At 39.4% G+C, this 11,200-nt stretch overlaps 1 long non-coding RNA gene across 1 annotated transcript in view; it reads right to left on the bottom strand.

Annotated features, from left to right (window-relative positions):
• Positions 1-2,397: 2,397 nt before the first annotated feature.
• The window catches only part of LOC141956983 (uncharacterized), a 32,356-nt gene continuing 23,553 nt past the window's right edge, over positions 2,398-11,200 (bottom strand). The window contains exon 2 of the long non-coding RNA XR_012633039.1: positions 2,398-2,548. This is a non-coding gene — a long non-coding RNA (uncharacterized LOC141956983). The remainder of the gene's footprint in view (positions 2,549-11,200) is intronic.

Here is an 11,200-nt window from a genome sequence, read left to right as displayed (position 1 = left end):
AGTCCTGCAGCCATCTGTGTATGTGTAAAGATTAGATTTGCAAAACACCTTCTTAAAAGCAAGGTTTCTAAGGTTCAAGCATCAAGCACATATAAGGTAAGAAATGGCAGAATTAAGGCAGCCTTGTGCAGGTTTAATTTGCTACCCGCACATTTTCTGCTGATGTATATACAGTCTCATGCAGTCAGATATAATCAATTATACTTTTTTTTCCCTAAGCTTTCTCTGGGAATTAATTACGGTTGCATAGTGAAGGAGATTAATTAAAAAGAGGGGCCCTACCTAAAAAACTTGGGAGGTATGCAAGTCCAGAGAAAAATAAATCTTCATGTACTACAGAACTAATAAAAACTGTTTTCCTGTGATTTCTAGCCTTCCATTCCTTAAACTCCTTTTCTGACTACTTCTTCTGTAACCTCTCTCTTTGCCTAAGAAAATGGCTGCCCATGTTGTGTCTGAGCCCTTTCTGGGTCCCCACCTCTACCCAACTCTGGGCAATCTTAAGAGTGTTAATTATCTTTGACATCACTGACCTTCTGTGAAATTGGGCTGAAACTGCCCAGCAGGTTCACACATTGTCAAGGCAGAGAGGCAGGCTGGTGGATAGATGGGTGGAGAGAGAGTTTGACTAACTTCAAGTTTATTATTTTTTAATTCTCTGTAAAGATAAATATGGTACCAAGTAACTTGATCTTACTTATACAACAGATTCCTGTGATGTGAGGTAAGTCATTTAAGCCAAATTCTTCACAGATTATTGCAAATTTGTATTCTTAATTTTCTGAGCACCTTGTTTAAGGAGACTGACCTGTGAAAGTGCTGCAGCACTCATGGCCGCATTTGAAATCAATGGGACTATGTAATGTTAAGTAGTCACAAAACATTAGGCCAAAAATCTTAAAATTAGGCCAGAACATGCTGATGATTGACCAAGATACTGTAATGATGACTGCCAGCGATAACCCCTGGGAAAATTTATAATGGTCTTTTTACTAGGGTTTGGCTGGTGATGTCAATAGACCTTGGGGCTTTATGCTAAGCAAGAAGCAAGCAGTCTGTTGAATAGCTGCTCACTCATTCAGCTCTGTCTGGCCATGTACCAAATGGTTGACCATGTACCAAATGTATGTTCCTATAAGAAAAATAATTTGTCGTCATGGCCTAAGATTGTACCATTTTGAACACAAGGAAATGATTTCCCACAGGCATGGTATGAATGGAAGAGGAGAGAAGCTGGAGGTTGGACAGCCTTAAGTCAATGCCAAAGCATTTATTTTGCAACTTAGAAGTTCTTAACTGAAGAATATTGTTCTCATATAAAACATGTTTATGAACAAATATAATATGAATATTTTTCCAAAAGCTTGTTTCTTTTGTCCCCTATGATTAAAGACTTCCAACAAGTCATCTATATATAACTGCAAAGCAGAGCAAATTTTGAAAGGCAGCTTGGTACTTTTCATAAATCCTAGGGCTGGGAAGAAAGGAGAGAGCAGAAAGAAGGAACCATGGTCTAGCAAGTCACTTGTCCACCAAAGACCAAATACTGATATTTGGTAGACAGTGAAAGTGAAGCACAAGGGACTAATTCTAATAAACTGATATCCCTAGCACACAGTCATCTTCTGGAAAAATACAGACCATGATTTCTGTGTTGTCATGCCAGCTTTACCTGTACTGCTGAAGAAAATAAGTCCTCATCACAGAAAAAAAGACATTTTCTCCTATCTCACCATCTAGACCATACCAGAAGCATTTCCATCCTCAGATGCTTGCTTTTCCTCTAGTTTGTCTCTTTTTCACTGTGGCTCTGACACTGGCCAGAACACACTGTTGTTTCTTTTAAATGTTTTGTGTAGTTTATTTACTATGGGATGTCCATAAATGTAAGATATACCAGCAACTCCTATTATGACAAAATATAAATGGATTATAGAATTATGGTTCTGTCCTCCAGAACTGAAAAACACATTTTAGAGACAAATAGAGAAATTCTAGTTTTAAAAAATGAGCCCTTATGTCATGCTGGCAAGCTTGTTAACGAAGAAAAATATATTTATTGTTTGCTGTCTAAATGCATCAGTAACTGACAATAGCACCAGATATCAAGAAAAAATTAATGTCAGCTGAAAGCTTGAGTCCAGCACATTTGGAGACAGCTAAGAGTATGATGCTTCCTAACTGTTTCATTTACTGTAGGGCTAGTCTTGAATATTTACACATCAATTGAGTCCCAGTTTCTTCCGTGACAGCCTCAAAATTCACTGACTGTTCTCTGCATGCTTCCATGGTACAGATGATGACTGGGGTTATATGGATGTCTAATGACTTTAATAAGATTTGGCATAGTTTGATGATCTACCCACACAAAGAAATTGGACCATCAGTTTCCCAGTGTGCCAGTGAGGCAAAAGAATTAATGAATTCCATTTAAAACCAACAAATTCAAAAAGAAAGTGGAAAGGTGATTTGCAGATTTCCTCTCAGCAAGCCACAAGTACATCTTTATGGTCCTTCAGGTGAGTCATTTCCACCATACCTGGAACAGCTGGAAAAAGAAAACAGAAACAGAGATCTCATGACTCACACTCATGTCAGCTCAGAGAAAAAAAAAAACAAAAACAAAACAAACAGAGGTAAAGTTCACAAGCTCCAAAGAGTAAGAAAATTGCATGAGGTGGACTCCTAAGCTCATTCTTTGTGCTCCAGGGAGCAGAAATAATAGGGAATGGGGAAGATTGACTGAAATATTAGGGTTTTATAAACTTGATTACTAGGGTTGATAGTGTTGAAAAGAGTTACTAACAAAGAACTTTCAGTATAAATTTTAGATGGGGAGAATATCAGCAGTATGCTGGGCCAAATAAAACAAGTCATCCATCAAACTGCAAAAACCCTGTGTCCCCATCCTTTACCCTTTTGACAGTGTTTCCTTCTTTTCCCAATTTATTTCTCTCTCTAGAATGACTCCTGTACTTGGCTGTGGAATTCTGCTCTTCCCCTGGAAAAAGCCAGCATTGATCTAGCAGGCATCGGTGTCCAGAGAATGACCCTATAGTAGATGGACGTGCATCTCCTGTGCGTGACAGAGGAGCCTGTAACCTGTGAAGTGCTGCCTGTGCGCTCTATGACTCTTCATGCTTTCAAGAAAAGGTGAAAGCAGTGGGATCCATCCATTCCTTGTTCCTTCATAATTCAGATCTGAAGCTAATGGAGGGAGCAAGAAAGTGAGCACAGAAGGTGAGTCATGAACTCCACACTGTTGACATCTAGAGGAACTACAGCAGCTTTAAGGTAATTTCATTTCATGCTCATGTGCTGGTTTGTATCTGCACAAGCTAATGTTGTCTTCATGGTGGTGCAAATAAAGAACAGTTGGTGCATCGGCCAGGCATTGCATTACTGCTCCTCTGAGCTGGCATAGTGACTAATGGCAAAGTATAATTCTTTCAAAGTTCAGTGGCCTAGTCAGATGTCTGTCTTGCCAAATTTCATACTGACACACTTCTAGATAAGATAGAAGATGCCCCTGAAATTTGAAGTCTGGTGAAAGACATGTGCCACGCAGCGGACAATACAAGGAGACATTTGTGTCATATCTTTTGGACTCCAGGACAAGATAGCCAGGCTTTTGTTGGAAAGAGATAAGACCACTTTCTAAAAGACTGTCTTATCAATATAGTAAGCAAGTTCTTTTGCCTACAAGTAACTAATGCCCTTCCAGCTGATTGTTTTGCTTGTGATTTTCTGATTTGCAGAGAGCAGTCCTTACCCATAGTAGTAAGGCAGAGAACCATCATGATCCCAGGTGCAGTGATTTAAGTTATGGATGGAGTCCTTGATTGTAATAGTATGAGTTTAGGTCCTTGTCTGAGGGCTGGATCAGAGGCTGTGTGAGTCTGTATTTACTACATCTGTAGCAAGTCTGTCAGCCAAAAGCATCATGGCCAATTGTAAGCTATAAGAGTGATGATGGTCTTGTTCCTCTTGTTGTATGGAAAGGGTACTGAAGAGAACTGGATTTGATGGAAATCATAAAACAGGGCCTAGGAGCAAGCAAAGTCAAAGAAAGTCACCAGACTTAATAGCTGCTGCAATTGATTCAGTATCATCTGCATATTGGCCCTCTCTACAAAAGGAATTTTCATTGTGAAATATGATACAAGTTGAAAGTGAGTCGTACTCAAGATCATTTTATCCAGCCTCACTTAAATAATGTTTGCCAAGGCAATGCAAAGAGTAGTTCAGCAGATGTAGTTTGAGCTTGGCATCTGTTGAGGCACACATGAAAAAAATCTTCATATAATTTGGCACTTGTAGGATGAGCAAACAATCAAGAAGAAATGTCATCATTAAGGAATATGGCAAAACCTGGGAACTTAGGCTACACAGTGCTGAACAAATGGGTGGAGAGTGCACAAAGATTCCTAACAGCATTTGTTGGAGATACAGACTAAGGCCACCCAGGTGAGCTGAAGAAAGTTCATACTTAAATATAACATTCAGGGTAGAAAATTTTGGGTTTTTCTTTCAGTTTCTTAAGTCTCAGAGATACATAATGACATACAGGAATGTATTTTAGTAACAATATTTTACAAAAGGATTTTATTGGTTTTTATTTGTCTTCTGTAACTTTGTTTCCAATATTTTATTGTTTGAATATTTACATTCAGCTACAATCAGCATGCATTTTCCCCTTCAAAGATTATCTGGTTTAAGAGAGATCCTGGGTGGCCTTGATAGGAACAAAGTGTACTGATTATCCACCATACCAACACTCACTCTTATACCTGGATGTGGTATGCATTGAAGCCGTGCATTTACCAAAGCAGCTTCAAGGCCACCTTAAACTGCCACCATGGTGGCCTGTTACCATTAAACTGTACCATTAAAACCATTAAACTACACCATTAAACTGCCACCGTGGCAGTCCAATGGATGTCAGCAACTATTTCATTTACTGCTTTCTTTAGAGACAGTGACAGTCGGGTGATGCTCAGTTTCATAAGCTGCTATATTTGGAGCTACTATCTTTAAATACATTTCATATAGACAATCAATAAGCCAAATTCTTCTCATCTTCACCAGCACTTGCTCTTAGCAGCAGAAATCATGATGAGAATATGAATTTTTGTCATTGTACACAAATCCTAAATTTATCTGAGAGTCTCTGGCCTGGAACATGTTTCTTGCCAAGCCTTGAGGAATGGGTTGAGAGTCAGTATCATGAAAAGTGAAGTTTTGAGGATAAATCTTTCCTCAAAGGTGTTAATCAGTGGTCCTCTGACAAGGAGCAGGGAGTTGGAGGGAAGTTTCAATGGCCAAGTGTCTTCAACCTGTCATGGGCTCTAAAGAGAGAAGCAAATCAAGTACTTGTGGATTCTATTCAATACTGAGGCACACGCAGCCCCCAAGGACATGAATATTCAAGGATGTGATTTCACTGGCCCAGAGTTCATGCAAGCTCTCGGTGAGATCCATGCTTTGTATTTTATTCGTAATGCTTTGTATTTCAACCTGAATACTAACTTCAAGAATCAGAAGGAAGTGAAGTTCCCAGAAAAATGGTAATGAAAACAGTTTTGAGTAAAGCAACTTCACAGGAATTTTTGAGTGAAAAATATATATGGTTGGTATGACAATTTAAACTGCTGTTTTTACCCACACTTTACAAGTGCAAAAAAATTACGAGTGCAATGTTGTGTCTGTGGTTTTATGTAACTATATATGCATACATATTTATGTATGTACATCTATATGTATGTACATGTGTGCATATACACATATACATAGTTACCAGTGTCACTGAAGAATCTGAAAACCCAGTATATGTTCCAGTGTATCAGGTGTACTAACTATACAACATAATAGTTATGCATAAGCAGGGACAATTCCACTTGCTTTGTCATTTGTAATATATAATTTTTTGATAGAGTGCGTTTTCATTATGGTTTTCCATTTCCATTTTACATTACCCAGCCAAATAACTTACTCTTCATTTCTCAAACCAATAGTAGTAATACACAAAGGCTGTTACTCTAATAGTCCTTATTTTGCTATCCTAGGTATTTCTTTTCCTTCTAAATGATGTTTTCAGGCCATGCTGGCCAATTGTGTAAAGGTAAGTTTTGCAGAGAAGTAACAGACCTTTCCCATTGAACACCATTTATACAAGTAAACTAAAACCAGACAATACGCAGATACACCTTACAGTAGGCAAAAATTGTTAGGTAGGATGATGATATGCATCAAGCTATGCAGACATAAAACTGTTGTGGCTACAGAAAGGGGTACCTCAGGTTTCCTTGGGCAAATGCCCTGCCATTCTTCCATGCTGTCACCTTCAAAAGAATTGCTGACAAAGGCTGGATTATGTAAATTAGCACAATCTTTTCTACAGTGCCACCTCCTGACAAGGAGGAGCTCTGATATCAGGCGAGGATGGGCTTCCAAGTTTTTCATGAAGTGCATTTGGTAATGTGTGAACTGGACCATCTACAGTGTGTTCCCCTTGCCCCATTCTGCAGCATGGTGAAGATGGAAGGGCAACTACACTCATCATTGAGTTTAGCAGCCTCCCTGGGTGAGCAGTAGGACAGACAGAGAAAACAAATGATATCTGGACTATCAGGGTTGCTCTGTGGGTGACCTGAGCTCCAAGAACGGGGAGAAGTTCTTTGCACACTTCTGTAAGTACAAATAAGGGCAACCTATGCCTAAATGAGAAGTTCTCCCCACCCTGTATTTTTCAGGAAGAATATAAAAAAAAACCCTGGCGTATGGTAACTGTCATGCCTGAGCTTGAATTCTTGTTCCCTTTTGTACTTTGAAAGGTTTAAACCAGCTGTGCCCATTTTTCACTAGCAAATGACTCCTACAGCCCTGCTGTTCTGCCGCAATATATCGGTTTCATGGGGTGCAGCACAAATGCATAAATTTGTTCTTGTCATAAATCTATTGTGCAGTTTGCCTTCTTTCAGTGATGTTCTCCAGGAGACGCGTACATTCACTTCTAGGTAATGATCTACAAGCATAACATAGCTTTGAGGGTCTGCTGAATCCACACTACAGTTTAATTGTATAATTGTTGATCAATGTTATTCCACCATATGCAGCCCTACCTGTCTCTTTTTCCCCTAGCAGATATAACTAATCATCAACACACCTGCAAGCAGTGTTTCCTGGAAGAGCTACCATGTATTTCTTCTGTAATAAAGGAGTCAGGCTGACTGGTGATACGCATATGGATGTCACCTCCAGTATAAATACTGCAGGAAAGGTGAGTATGAAATGCTGTGCTAAGGGAAGGGAAATGAAATGCAGAAATACTAATTGGGGAATATTTGGCAGAAAAACAGCATGGCAGAAAACAAGGTGGTGTCAATAGAGAATTACAGGTGAAATATAGGCCAGCAATGTGATGCCGAAAACAGGAAATGGTATTCTGGGGTGTATTAACAAAAAAAGCCATATAAAACACATGGGAGAGAATTACTGTGCTCCACTCCTCCTGTAGAGGCTTCTGTGGGAGGTGGGTGCTGGCTTAGGTGGGTGCCAGCCTAGGTCACTGCACTCTGAGGAGACTGTAAGAGAGAACAGCAGAAAGAAGAGGTTGAGACAACTGGCTGTCTTTGGTCCAGAAGCAAGAAAATTCAGGTCAGATGTATGTCTCCTAACACAAAAAGGACTTTAAATGTTATAAAGAAGGGATTGACAGAACTGTTGCTGTATAATCATTCATTGTTTGTGCTAAGGGAAATGGCAAAATGAAATCAGCTTCATTTGCAACAAAGGAGAATTCAGCTGAACAACTAACTTTGGGGTTTGTTTTGTTTTATTTTGTTTTAGTGTATTGATTTGGGCTGAAAATTAAAAGAACAGTCCTATTTACTAAGAGCAATGAAGTTCTTCAACAGCCTTCCAGTAGGAATAATGGTGATAAAATTATAAAGCCTGCTACTTTTAAGGTGGACTTCAAATCCACTCTTCCCACACAGTGCTACATGACCTTTACAAAGAGCAAAAACCCGAAGTCTTATTTAACCATTCCAAAAAGTTAAAGACTTATCAGAACAGGACCACTATAAGCACTCTTCAGTCTTTTATTGGGAATTGTATCGGTACAGACTGAAGTACTGATTTTACATAATCAATTTATATTTCTATTTAGATATGTATGTGTACAAATTCTCTTCTAAACTGTACATGCAAATGCCACAGAAATCTGTGGACAGAGTTTGTCCCCCAGGTAATAAGGTAGAATGTTATGCACATTTCTGAATTCTGTCATGTATCTTCTACGGAAATGCATATTTTACAGTTCTGTTGTATGCAAACTGTAAGTTGTCATCAGTACATTAAAACAGTTTTCCTAATGCAGCCTTAGATTTCCATCCCTATAAAGCCCTTGGCTGCTTGATATAAACTTGCCCACATTTCATCAGGGACATGAATAGTGAAATTTTACAACCAAGCAGATGGACCTGCAGTAACAAAGGTACAGTGTTACAGCATTAGCCTTCCATCTCTCTTTTGCCTCTTCTGGTGGTTGCAATGTATTGTCCCACAGTGTTTCAGCCAGATGAAACTTTTTTAGGGAGACAGGTTCCTGGCTCTCTTATAGCATGATCCAGTATCTATACCACATGTGTGGCCTTTACCATTGCTGGCATGCTATAAGGGAACCGAAGTCCACATGGAAATCTGGGAAGTTTCTCAAAATAAACAGGATGTTTTCTGCTACTAGATGTCTAACCTACTTGCTAGCAGCTGTATCTGAAAGTGTTGTCTGTAGTTATCCCAAACTGCATGTATAAAAGACAATAAAAGCACTTAAAGTTGAGAGGTCGAGGCAAGAGCTTTGTACGTCACAGATTAAGACCCTGAAGGAAAGTGAAGAAATTTGTTAGTTTTTGCAATCTGCCCCTGGGATGGTGCTCAGCCAGGAAGGACTCTGCTTCGCTGGTGCTCTGAACTCCACAGAGGAGGTACCATGGAAGAGTAGGTGTTAGTGGTTACATGATTGTTTGGAGATAATTTAAATGATATCTGATGCTACCCACCTCTCTGTTCCATGCCATGCTTTCCTCATGTCTCCTTGTGTTGCCACTTGCATTTATGCACTCTCATGTAAGTGAGGTCAGGGAGCTGCACTGTCTGAAAATACACCAAAAAGCAATAGTTTCCAGCCAGATCACTTTTTGCTGTCCCTCACACATTAGTGCAAGCACCAGTGGAAAGCTGGGAGTAGCAACATCTTACAGGGTGCCAGGGAAGGGTGAGATCACATGTTTCAGCTGCTGTCTGCACCTAGGCTGGCTTAAAGATGCCATGAAAATGCAGACTTATCTGTCTGTTGGTATGCCTCAGGTTATTTGGATGAACATGGCAGACATGCTTAAGGAGGCTTGAGTTCCTTCTGATTCATTCTGCAGAAAGAAAGTAGTCATGTCTCCTTTTCAGCAAAGAAGGGGAGGTAGCACTTCTGTGGAGCCACCACAAGGCTGCAGAGCCAGGACAACTCGTTGATGTCCTGGAATGCAGCTCTGGTGGGTGCCATTGCCGTGTGCTTCAGGTGGACACATAGTTTATAAAATATATAATATGTATAGAAATGTGTATGTATACAAATTGAAGCTCCAAAATGCTTCTATGATTTACCTTCCTAATTAACTTGTTCTACTTTACTGGATAAATTCATAATATGATTTCTAGTTTCAGGGAGAGGGAATTTCTAGAGGCAAAAACTTCTCTCTGACTCATTATTTCTGTCTTTGTTCTCACATTTTGGTGATAGAAAAGGGAAGAAAGGAAATTATAAACTGAATGGCCTCATGAAATTATAAATGAGGAATCTGATCTGAAGTATGTGACAGGACATCTTGCCAAGCTGCTTTCTCAATCCTTTACTTTTTTATAAATAACATCTCATTTTCAAGGCAAGAAGACAGAAGTAATGCTACACAAGTCAACATTTTATGAAATGGCTGAGTACCTTTTTAAGTTCCAGTGGAACGTTAAGTAGTGTTGTAGGTGAATTCCTAGTTCTGCTGTAACATATTCTCTTCCTTTTTTGTCTTCTTAAGTCATGCAGGAAGCCTTTAAACCACCATGACTAATAAGAAATTTTCTGAAGAAAATTGCTCTTGACATGTTATTCTTTGTAAATAGGTGTAGTATTCTGCTTAGTCCGGTATGAATGCTTGCTTTTTGGCATTGCTACAGAGTCTGTTGTGATCAGAGGTGAGCAGCCTGCTGTAAACTCATCTCTGGCCTCCGGGCAACTTTGCAGATTTCTACACCGCTCATTCCTTCCCTGTGTTTCTATTACAGTAACACAGGGTGAGACTTCTTCCACTTGACTGCAAGCAAAACAAGTCAGCCTCCAGTCTTCCTCCTTTCTCCAAACCAAAGCCTCCTCAAGTAACTGAAAATGGATGCTTGTTTTCAAAGACATGGCTTTAAGCTGAAGACACATTGCGTGCTTGGGCTTTGAGAATTACCACAGGCTTCCTGATGAGGGGGTGGAAACTTCTCTTTGATGGAAGTGTATATATCTTTAAATATAATACAGGTACAAGCAAAGCTGATTTTGAAGCTTCCATTAAAATAAGTGAAAGGTGAATGCCATTTTCATATAATAAAAAAGATTTATTACTCCAGGACAAAACTGTGCTCTCACTTGCACGGGGAAGATAGATGCAGTGTTGTAACTACCTGAATGCAATGAGTAAAATCTGCGTAATGCACCTATCTGGAAAATACACTTTTTATTTTAAGAGTGAAATGCTAGCCTGTTCTATGTAATCACATTTTGTCCCTTAGAGTTCACCTGTCCTAAATTTTGAGGTTTGCGTATCCAAATACGAAAATCCAAACACAATTCAGTTAAAAGTGCTGAATGTTGTCTCTTTGGGGGTTATGTGAAGGTTGCATCTTTTCAGTCAGTAACAAAATACCTGCTAGATATTGTGAAAGTGTGAAGGTTGAAATCCTGTTAAAGGATTGAAGGTTAAAATCCTGAATTTCCAAAAGCACAAGATTATGTAAGTAAGCCTACAGAAAATGGGTATCTGACTTCATTGTGTCACAGAAATGTCAGTTGAAGGTACCTCTGGAAGTCCCCCTGAAGCGGAACTATTGCCAGCTGTGGCCTTGCCTGACCAAGTCCTTAAAAATTCTGAGGACAGAGGTTCTACCA

Source organism: Athene noctua, chromosome 2, assembly GCF_965140245.1.
Source record: "Athene noctua chromosome 2, bAthNoc1.hap1.1, whole genome shotgun sequence".
NCBI classification, from domain to species: Eukaryota; Metazoa; Chordata; class Aves; order Strigiformes; family Strigidae; genus Athene; species Athene noctua.
This window is presented reverse-complemented; position numbering and strand designations above follow the sequence as displayed.